At 37.7% G+C, this 11736-nt stretch overlaps 1 pseudogene; it reads right to left on the bottom strand.

Annotated features, from left to right (window-relative positions):
• Positions 1-4342: 4342 nt before the first annotated feature.
• Positions 4343-6939, bottom strand: LOC124505410 (heat shock cognate 71 kDa protein-like; annotated as a pseudogene).
• Positions 6940-11736: the final 4797 nt, after the last annotated feature.

Raw genomic sequence — 11736 nt, 5'->3', positions numbered from 1 at the left:
CAGGGGAGGAGCAGAGGGAGAAGGAGAGAATCTTAAGCAGGCTCCATGCCCAGTGCCAAGCCCTGTGTGAGGCTCAATCTTATCACCATGAAATCATGACCTTAGCAGTAATCAAGAGTTGGATGCCTAACTGACTGAGCTACCTTACATGCCCCAACAGGTAATTGTTTTAACTAGTGCCATCTTATTTTAGGAGAAAATTCAGAATTCCAGTCCACTTTTGTTGAAATCCAGTATTATTGCTTTTCTTGACCAAATTATGTAGCCTCTTGACATTTCCTGGTCAGTCTTTCCTGCTAGACTATGAGTGTCATGAAGTCAAGAATTGTAATTTTCATCTGTTACCCATGTAATTAGGACAAAGTTTAGAAAAAAGTATTAATTCAATTAATGTTAATACAAACTAGATTGTTATGAACTAAATATTAATTATAATCCCCAGGACACCACCAAGGGAAATAACTCAAACATATGTAGCAAAAGAAACAAGGGAATTAAAATGGTACACTAGAAAATTTTTACCATCTGAATAGATGCAGTAAAATACATTTGACAAAATTCCAGAAACCATTAATGATAAGAACTTGTACCTGGCAAACTAGCAATAGAAAAGGAACTTCCTCAATGCAATAAAGGGAAACTTTAAAAAAACTACAGCTAACATAATAAAGATGAAATATTGAAGACTTTTCCTTAAAAAACAAGAATAAGACAAAGAAGTAAGTTCTATTTTCTTTTTTTAGTTGGCTATACACCCAATGAGGGGCCTAAAGTCACAACCCCTAGTTCAAGAGTCACACACTCCACCAACTGAGCCAGCCAAGCACTCCAAAGGTGTAAGTTTTCACCCCTTTTATTTAATAGCATACCAGATTTTCTAGACATTGAAAAAAGGAATAAAAGAAAAGAAACAAAGATAGAACAAAAATAAATCATTTTTAATTATAATTGGCATGATTATATACATTGAAAATATAGAGTATTCAAAAAACTTAATAGAATTAGTGTATAGAGTCAATATATGTAAAAAAATTTTTTTTCTCCCACTCCAACACAAAAATCATTTGTGTTTCTATAGACCAGCAGGAAAAATGGGGGAAAATGCAAAATTTTTAAAATAACATCAAAAAGCATGAAATACTTAGGAGTAAATGAAACAAAAGACATGTAAGCCCTCCACTTTTACACTGAAAATTATTAAACATTACTAAAAATAATCAACGAACATCTAAATTAACAGAGATACCATGTTCATGCTTTGGAATACTCAATGTTGTTGTCATTCTCCCCCAAAATAATCTATATGAATTCAATACAAATGTAGACAAAAATCTTGAAATCTTTATTGTACACATATATGTAAAAAAAAAAAAATTGTGGGAGGGGTGCCTGGATGGCTCAGTTGGTTAAGTGTCCAACTCTTGATTTCAGCTCAGGTCATAATCTCGTGATTCATGAGATCGAGCCCTGCATTAGGCTCTGTGCTGACAGTGTGGAGCCTGCTTGGGATACTCTTTCTCCCTCTCTCTCTCTGCCCCTCCGCCTCCCCTGCTCACTCTCACTCTCTCAAAAATAAATACATAAACTTTTTTAAAAAAATGCCTTTACTGTGCTTGAGAAGAATTGTTGTGCCCTCCATAGATGCATTCTCGAAAAATTACTTTTTTATAAAAGCTTTTAGTAGACAGAAATGAGAGATAAAAATTCTTAGGGCTTTGTTGCAGTAGTAAATCAAGAAGTTGGTTTGCAAAGAGAAGAGCTTCATTATATCAATTTGGTCTTTGTATTAATATATTTTAGTGAAGTTGAATATCCATATAAATTAACTGACTGATGCTTATTACTTACCTCTGTGTAATTTTAAGCTTGATAATTATTTAAGATGAGAGTGTAGTGAACTGACATTTTCAGGAAGTTCTGTGAAAATAGGGTGCCATTCCTAATACACTCAAAATAATCACTCACTAAAATCATGTGTGATGCATTAATATGATTTGTTCTGTGATGCTATTAGGTACTTCTAGGCACAATGAAGTCTGATTATCACTGAGCCAGAGCACAAGGAGGGAGAAAACAAACTACATGTGGGGATGTCTCATCTTTATCCAAGCCTTCCAACTTTGAGGTGAGTAAGGGATGTGTGGAGAATTTTATGGTATTGGTTCTCAAACTTGCTCAAATGTTGGAATCATCTGAGGACTCCTGGGAATGGTAATGCCTGAGTTTCTCTCTGAGAATTTTTGGTAAATTGTTCTGGGTTATAATCTTAAATTGGGGAGTTTCAGGATCTCCCCAGATGCATCTAATTTGTAGTCAAGCTTAAGAACTACTCTAAACCAATACTGTTCAAACCAATGCTTGACTCTACATTGAAATCACCTGAAGACCTTTAAAGAGTGCCACTATCTGAGCAGCATCCCAGAGATTTAAAATCTATCCAGGTGATTCTAATGTGTAGTTGAGTTTGACAGCCATTGCTTGAATTAAACCTAAAGTGTTCTTCTTTTCTCATATGCACAGTTCATCATTCCACACTGTTTTTAAAATTAGATTACTCAAAACTTCATACAGAAGAAAAAAGGTTACAGGTGAAAATGGAAACAGTTCCATGCTGACATATATATGACATGGGCTGCCATGATATTTTCTTTCTTTGATTAAGTGTCAAAAAAATTTTTGTAAGAATTTATTTATTAATTTACATCCAATTTAGTTAGCATATAGTGCAACAATGATTTCAGGAGTAGATTCCTTAATGCCCCTTACACATTTAGCCCATCCCCCCTCCCACATCCGCTCCAGCAACCCTCTGTTTGTTCTCTGTATTTAAGAGTCTCTTATGGGGGCCCTGGGTGGCGCAGTCGGTTGAGCGTCCGACTTCAGCCAGGTCACGATCTCGCGGTCCGTGAGTTCGAGCCCCGCGTCAGGCTCTGGGCTGATGGCTCAGAGCCTGGAGCCTGTTTCCGATTCTGTGTCTCCCTCTCTCTCTGCCCCTCCCCCCGTTCATGCTCTGTCTCTCCCTGTCTCACAAATAAAATAAACGTTAAAAAATTAAAAAAAAAAAAGAGTCTCTTATGTTTTGTCCCCCTCCCTGTTTTTATATTATTTTTGCTTCCCTTCCCTTATGTTCATCTGTTTTGTCTCTTAAAGTCCTCATATGAGTGAAGTCATATGATATTTGTCTTTTTCTGACTAATTTCGCTTAGCATAACACCCTCTAGTTAATTCCACATAGTTGCAAATTGCAAGAGTTCATTCTTTTTTATTGCCAAGTAATACTCCATTGTATACATATACCACATCTTCTTTATCCATGATCCATCAATGGACATATGGGCTCTTTCCATACTTTTGTTAATGTTGATAGTGCTGCTATAAACATTGGGGTGCATGTGCCCCTTTGAAACAGCACACCTGTATCCCTTGGGTAAATACCTAGTAGTACAATTGCTGGGTCACAGAGTAGTTCTATTTTCAACTTTTTGAGGAACTTCCATACTGTTTTCCAGAGTGGCTGCACCAGTTTGCATTCCCACCAGCAGTGCATCCCTGCCAGCATCTACATCCCTGCCAGCATCCCCGCCAGCATCTGTTGTTGCCTGAGTTCTTAGTATTAGCCATTCTGACAGGTATGAGGTGGTATCTCATTGTGGTTTCAATTTGTATTTCCCTGATGATGAGTGATGTGGAGCATTTTCTCGTGTGTCAGTTGGCCATCTGGATGTCTGCTTTGGAGAAGTGTCTATTCATGTATTTTGCCCATTTCTTCACTGGATTATTTGTCTTTTGGGTGTTGAGTTTGGTAAGTTCTTTATAGATTTTGGATACTAACCCTTTATCTGATATGTCGTTTGCAAATATCTTCTCCCATTCTGTCAGTTGCCTTTTAGTTTTGCTGATTGTTTCCTTCGCTGTGCAGAAGCTTTTTATTTTGATGAGGTCCCAATAGTTCATTTTTGCTTTTGTTTCCCTGGCCTCTGGAGACATATTGAGTAAGAAATTGCTGCAGCCAATGTCAAAGAGGTTTTTGCTTGCTTTCTCCTTGAGAATTTTGATGGCTACATGTCTTACATTGAGGTCTTTCATCCATTTTGAGTTTATTTTTGTGTATGCAGTAAGAAAGTGGTCCAGGTTGATTCTTCTGCCTGTTGCTGTCCAGTTTTCCCAGCACCACTTGTCTTTATTCTGTTGGATATTCTTCTTTTTTTCCAATTTTAAATACAGTTTTAAGACATTGCATTTTCCACTTAACAATACAGTGCTTATAAAGTGCAATGTTGTATTTCCTTTCTTGTGCACATATTCCATATTCAAGTATCAAGAATGCCCAGTTTATTAACTATATCAGCTCAACTTCATTGCCATAGAATTTGTTACAAATTTGGGTCCTTCAAATGTTTTGTGTGGAACAATGCTAGACCTATTCTCAGGTTGGCTTAATCAACCTCTTCAATGGTGGGCCCAGAGGAGACACCACCAGAGGGGGGAGCTCCACCACCAGCGAAACCTCCAGGCATTCCTCCAGGCATGCCTCCTGCACTCTGGTACAGCTTCATAATGAAGGGATTGCAGAACTTCTCCAGCTCTTTCTGCTGATGTTCAAATTCTTTTTGTACAGTCTGGTTCTTATCCAGCCAGTTGATGATTTCATTACTCTTGTCCAGAATCTTCTGCTTGTCCTCATCATTGATTTTACCCTGAAGCTTTTCATCTTCAACAGTTGCTTTCATGTTGAATGTGTAAGATTCAAGTGAATTATTGGAGGACACCTTGTCTCACGGCTTCTCATCTTCAGCTTTGTACTTCTCAGCTTCCTGGACCATGCGCTCAATGTCTTCCTTGCTCAAGCGACCTTTGTCATTTGTGATGGTGATCTTGTTCTCTTTTCCTGTACTCTTATCCACAGCAGAGACATTGAGAATGCCATTAGCATCAATATCTAAGGTGACCTCAATCTGAGGAATGCCACGGGGGACAGGAGGTATGCCTGTGAGTTCAAACTTGCCAAGTAGGTTGTTACCCTTGGTCATGGCTCGCTCACCTTCATAAACCTGAATGAGCACACCAGGCTGGTTGTCAGAATAGGTAGTTAAAGTCTAGGTCTGTTTGGTAGGAATGGTAGTATTGCGCTTGATGAGAACAGTCATGACTCCACCAGCAGTTTCAATGCCAAGAGAAAGGGGAGTGACATCCAAAAGCAGCAAATCTTGAACATTTTCAGATTTGTCTCCAGAAAGGATGGCTGCCTGGACAGCTGCACCATAAGCGACAGCCTCATCAGGGTTGATGCTCTTATTCAGTTCCTTCCCATAGAAAAAGTCTTGTAGAAGTATTCCGTTGGATATTCTTTTCTGCTTTGTTAAAGATTAGTTGGCCACACATTTGTGGGTCCATTTCTGGTTTCTCTATTCTGTTCCGTTGATCTGAGTGTCTGTTCTTGTGCCAGTACCATACTGTCTTGATGATTACAGCTTTGTAATACAGCTTGAAGTTTGGGATTGTGATGCCTCCTGCTTTGGTTTTCTTTTTCAAGATTGCTTTGGCTATTCACAGTCTTTTCTGGTTCCATACAAATTTTAGGATTGTTTGTTCTAGCTCTGTGAAGAATTTGCTGGTGTTATTTTGATAAGGATTGCGTTGAATATGTAGATTCCTTTGGGTAGTACTTACATTTTAACAATATTTGTTCTTCCTATCCAGGAGCATAGAATATTTTTTCATTTTTTGGTGTCTTCTTCAACTTCTTTCATAAGCTTTCTATAGTTTTCAGTGTATAGATTTTTCAACTCCTTGGTTAGATTTATTCCTAGGTATTTTATGGGTTTTGGTGCAATTGTAAATGGGATTGATTCCTTGATTTCTCTTTCTGTTGCTTCATTATTGGTGTGCATTGATTTCTGTGCATTGATTTTATATCCTGTGACTTTGCTGAATTCATGGATCAGTTCTAGAAGTTTTTTGGTGGAATCGTTTGGGTTTTCTGTATAGAGCATCATGTTATTGTGAAGAGTGAAAGCTTGACCTCTTCCTGACCGATTTGGATGCCTTTCATTTATTTGTGTTGTCTGATTGCTGAGTCTAAGACTTCCAATACTATGTTGAATAATAGTGGTGACAGTGGACATCCCTGTCTCATTCCGGACCTTAGGGGGAAAGCTCTCAGTTTTTCCCCATTGAGGATGATATTAGAGTTGGGTCTTTCATACATGGCTTTTATGAACTCGAGGTATGATCCTTCTATCCCTATTTTCTTGAGGGTTTTTATCAAGAAAGGATACTGTGTTTTGTCAAATGCTTTCTCTGCATCTATTGAAAGAATCATGTGGTTCTTGTACTTTCTTTTATTGATGTACTGTATCACATTGATTGTTTTGCGGATATTGAACCCAACCCTGCATCCCAGGTATAAATCCCACTTGGTTGTGGTGAATAATTTTTTAAAATGTATTATTGAATCCGGTTGGCTAGGATATTGTTGAGGATTTTTGCATCCGTGTTCATCAGAGAAATTGGTCTATAGTTCTCCTTTTTAGTGGGGTCTTTGTCTGGTTTTGGAGTCAAGGTAATGCTGGCTTCATATAAAGAGTTTGGAAGTTTTCCTTCCATTTCTATTTTTTGGAACAGCTTCAAGAGAATAGATGTTAACTCTTCTTTAAAAGTTTGGTAGAATTCTCCTAGAAAGCCATCTGGTCCTGGACTCCTTTTTGGGGAGATTTTTGATTATTAATTCAATTTCCTTACTGGCTATGGGTCTGTTCAAATTTTCTATTTCTTCCTGTTTAATTTGTGATAGTTTATATGTTTCTAGGAATTTTTCCATTTCTTCCAGATTGCCCATTTTATTGGCATATAATTGCTCATAATATTTTCTTATTATTATTGGTATTTCTGCTGTGTTCATTGTGATCTCTGTCCTCTCTCATTCTTGATTTTATTTATTTGGGTCCTTCCCTTTTTCTTTTTGATCTAACTGGCTAGGGGTTTATCAATTTTGTTAACTCTGAAAGAATCAGCTTCTGGTTTCATTGATCTGTTCTACTGTTATTTTGGTTTCGATAGCATTTACTTCTGCTCTAATCTTTATTATTTCCTGTCGTCTGCTGGTTTTGGGTTTTATTTGTTGTCCTTTTTCCAGCTCTTTAAAGTGTAAGGATAGGTTTTGTATCTGAGACCTTTCTTCTTTAGGAAGGCTTGGATTGCTATATACTTCCCTCTTATAACCACCTTTGCTGCGTCCCAGAGGTTTTGGGCTGTGGTGGGTGATATCATTTTCCTTGCCTTCCATGTACTTTTTAATATCCTCTTTAACTTCCTGGTTAGCCCATTCATTCTTTAGTAGGATGGTCTTTAGTCTCCAAGTATTTTTTATCTTTCCACATTTTTTCTTGTAGTTGATTTTGAGTTCTATAGCATTGTGGTCTGAAAATATGCACGGTGTGATCTTGATATTTTTTACTTGTTGAGAGCTGATTTTTGTCCCAGTCTGTGATCTATTCTGGAGAACATTCCATGTGCACTGGAGAAGAATGTGTATTCTGCTGCTTTAGGGTGAAATGTTCTGAATATATCTGTTAAGTCCGTCTGGTCCAGTGTGTCATTCAAAGCCATTGTTCCCTTGTTGATTTTCTGTTTAGATGATCTGTCCATTGTTGTAAGTGGGGTGTTGAAGTCCCCTACTATTATGGTGTTATCATCAGTGAATTTCTTTATGTTTGTAATTAATTGATTTATATATTTGAGTGCTTTCACATTTGGAGCATAAATGTTTACAATTGTTAGGTCTTCTTGGTGGATAGACCCCTTAATTATGATATAATGCCCTTCTTAATCTCTTGCTACAGTCTTTATTTTAAAGTCTAGATTGTCTAATATAAGTATGGCTACTCTGATTTCTTTTGTCGACCATTAGCATGATAGATGGGTCTCCATCCCCTTAATTTCAATCTGAAGGTGTCTTTAGGTCTAAAGTGGGTGTCTTGCAAACAGCATATAGATGGACCTTGTTTTCTTATCCATTTTGTTACCCTATGTCTTTTGATTGGAGCATATAGTCCATTGATGTTTAGAGTGAGTACTGAAAGGTATGAATTTATTGCCATTATGTTGCCTATAGAGATGAGTTTCTGGTGGTGTTCTCTGTCCTTTATAGTCTTTGTTGCTTCTGGTCTTTTTTTTTTTTTTTTTTCATCTTTTCTCCCCTCAAAGAGTCCCCCTTAAAATTTCTTGCAGGGCTGGTTTAGTGGTCACAAAGTCCTTTAGTTTTTTGTTTGGGAAGTTTTATCTCTCCTTCTATTTTAAATGATAGCCTTGCTGGATAAAGAATTCTTGGATGCATATTTTTCCAATATACCACAGTGAATATATCCTGCCACTCTTAGAATTCTGGCCTGCCACGTTTCTGTGGATAGGTCTGCTGTGAACCTGATCTGTCTTCCCTTGTAAGTTAAGGACTTTTTTTCCCTTACTGCTTTCATGATTCTTTCCTTGCCACAGTATTTTGTGAATTTGACTATGATATGCCTTGTTGGTGGTCAGTTTTTGTTGAATCTGATGAGAGTTCTCTGTACTTCATGGATTTTGATGTCTGTCTTTCCCCAGGTTAGGAAAGTTTTCTGCTATGATTTGCTCACATAACCCTTCTGCCCCTTTTTCTCCCTCTTCTTCTTCTGGGATGTCTATGATTCTGATGTTGTTTCTTTTTAATGAGTCACTGATTTCTCCAATTCTTAAATTATGCTCTTTTGCCTTAGTCTCCCTCTTTTTTTCAGCTTCATATTTCTCCATAGGTTTGTCCTCTATATTGCTGATTCACAGCTCTGCCTCATCCATCCTTGCCACTGTGGCATCCATTTGAGATTGCAGTTCAGTTATAGCTGATATATATAGCTAATTATATATATGTATATATATATATATTACATATATATAATTTATATATATAATTTATATATGATTTATATATAATTTATATATTATATATAGTTTATATATATTTATATATTATATATAATTTATAATTTATATATATAATTTATATATAAATAATTATAAATAGATATATAATTAGCTATATATATATATATAATTATTTTTTATTTCATCCTGACTATATTTTACTTCTTTTATCTCTGCAGAAAAGGATTCTAATCTATTTTCAACCCCAACTAGTATTCTTATTATTGTGATTCTAAATTCTGGTTCAGACATCTTGCTTTAAGTCCCTGGCTGTCATTTTTTCCTATTCTTTCTTTTGGGGTTAGTTGCCTCATTTCATCATTTCCTTCATTTCATCATTTTGAAGGAAGAAAAGGAATTAGTAAGGTAAAAAAATTAAAATTAAGAAATAAAAAACAACACACAAAAAACAAGTAAATGATGCTAGTTCCTAGTGTGTTTTGGTCTACTTGTTGAAAAGAGCTTGATAGATTAGAGAAAAAAAGGTAAAGATAAAAAAAGAAAAAAGAAAAAAAAGGAAAACGTTTGAAAATTTGAAAAAATAAATACAATGAAATAGAATAAAATAAAATGATGGAAGTAAAATAGAATTTGAGAATTTTACAAAACATATAGTAGAAAAAAATTAAAGAAACATATTTAATAAAAATGAAAAATAAAAATGAATATTTTATCTTTATGTATTCAAAATAAGAAAAGAAAAAGAAAAAGAAAAAAATTGAATAGATGGACCAGCAAACAGACTGAAATACGATTGAAATTATATCAGTTTCCCCTAGAAGTCAAACCATGAAGCACTTTATAGTCCATAAACTAAGCAGGCAGAGAGACTTATGGTGTTCCTGAAGAACGAGTTTGGCCCAGTTGTGTGGGGCTCAGTGTAACGGCTCCATTCTCCACTAGATGGTGCTGTTAGCTTACTGGGGTGGATTGTTGTGGCACTTGTAGGTGTGTATACACATGTGCGGGGGTTGGGGGGTTGTGAAAATGGCATCACCTAGCTTACCCAGTCTCTAGTATCAGAATTCTGTTCTCCCTGACCAGTAATTGCGCACCCCTCCTTTGTCTCCAGCTTCTGTTCACTCCCTGCTTTTACACTGTCCATGACCAAGCCGTCAGGTTGCAGGTGGCACCTCCCTCCTGAGTTTTATCTCAGATGGGGCTGTTTCCCAACCCCTCACTTCTGAGGGACTGTGGCTTTGACCTGTTCTGTCCCTCTGGGGGGAGGGTCTCACCGAGCAATGGCCAGGTGCTGGCCGCACCCAGGAACATTCACAGGACTGTGCTGTTGCCGATGCCCAGAGACTGCAACTGGTTGCCAGCCCACCCCAGAAAATGTTCACACGATATTGCAGCAGCAGCATTTTAGGGATTATAGAAAATCACCACACACGTCTGGCACCAGGCTTCACCATAGTGAATATGGTTGTTTTCCAGGGTCCGCTGGGACCTTTGCCTGTGGGGTGGCCACACAGCCTCTACCAAATGTCCTCCCAGCAGGGGAACTGCCTCTTCCTGTGTGGCCCAAGGACCCCTTGGACCTTGCTCTCTGCTCTTGGGTATTCGCTCTTTCCACCAGAGCACCATCAGGTATCTAGCTGTGGAGTTGCAGACTCTGCGCTCCCCCTGTTTATAGAGTCTTAATTGAATTTAGACCCTCTCCTTTCTCCTTTTTACTTTCTCTCTTTTTTTGTTCAGTCCCTTGTGTACCTTCTCTCCAGCTGCTTCTGGGCGGGGTGGGGGATGCTTTCCCATACTCCCCCTTCCCCCCACCACTCCATCTCCATCCTTTCTCCACAAGCAAAAACAGCTCCTTGCCCTCCGTGCCTCTCTCTCCCCTAGTTCACCTCTCCACACTGCATACCTGCCAAGTTCTGTGGTTCAGGTTGTGCAGATTGTTGTGTTAATCCTCAAATCAGTTTTCTAGGTGTGCAAGATGGTTTAGTGTTGATCTGGCTGTATTTCACAGACAAGAGAAGCAAAAAAAACTTCCATGCTTTTCCACCGTGTTGGCCCCTCCAAGTACCAAAAAATTTTTAAAGTTTATTTATGTATTTTGAGAGAGAGAGAAAGATCATGCACAAGGTGGGTTGAGGCAGGGAGAGAGACAGAGAGTGAGAGAGAATCCCAAGCAGGCTCTGCACTGTCAGCACAGAGCCTGATGCAGGACTTGAACTCACCTGAGCTCAAATCATATGCTTAACCAACTGAGTCATCCAGGCAGCTAATTTTATGTGTCAAATTTTATCAAGCATACCTATGTATTATTCTTTTTTGAATTGAAGAAAATGTGACAACATCCTGCTTCTGTTTCCAAATTGGCAATGACATGGTGTGTCTGTTAAAGGACTTCAACTTTTATGCTCTGGAATCTGACTCATTAGGTTCAATAATTTTCATATCTCCCAGAGAGAGGGGTAGGTAGGATTGGTGTTTATAAGAGAAAATGGCTGCTTCTACATCAGAAAACATTTCTGCTCTCAGCTCAACTCCTGATAGTGGTGTGTTTTGGTCAAATTTCCTCATATCTCTTTGATTTTTTATTGCCCGTTTGAATAGAATTTTAAAAATATCTATGTCTTTGAGGCCTATGATTTTATAAGATTTAACTTTCAGTCACCAAATACATATTGGTCTTTGAGACTTCTAAACCTTTTGAGCTGTTAGGGGCTCTGAAACCTATGAGCAAGCTCTTTTGTTAAGGTGGGGAGGGAGCTTAAATTCAACATCTCCTTACTGGAGAAAATCTGAAAGGAAATATTAGTGAGAAACAAAATATGA

The sequence above is a fragment of the Lynx rufus genome, unplaced genomic scaffold (assembly GCF_022079265.1).
Source record: "Lynx rufus isolate CCGP_SWC_20201006 ecotype Redwood Valley unplaced genomic scaffold, mLynRuf1.p SCAF_9, whole genome shotgun sequence".
NCBI lineage: Eukaryota > Metazoa > Chordata > Mammalia > Carnivora > Felidae > Lynx > Lynx rufus.
This window is presented reverse-complemented; position numbering and strand designations above follow the sequence as displayed.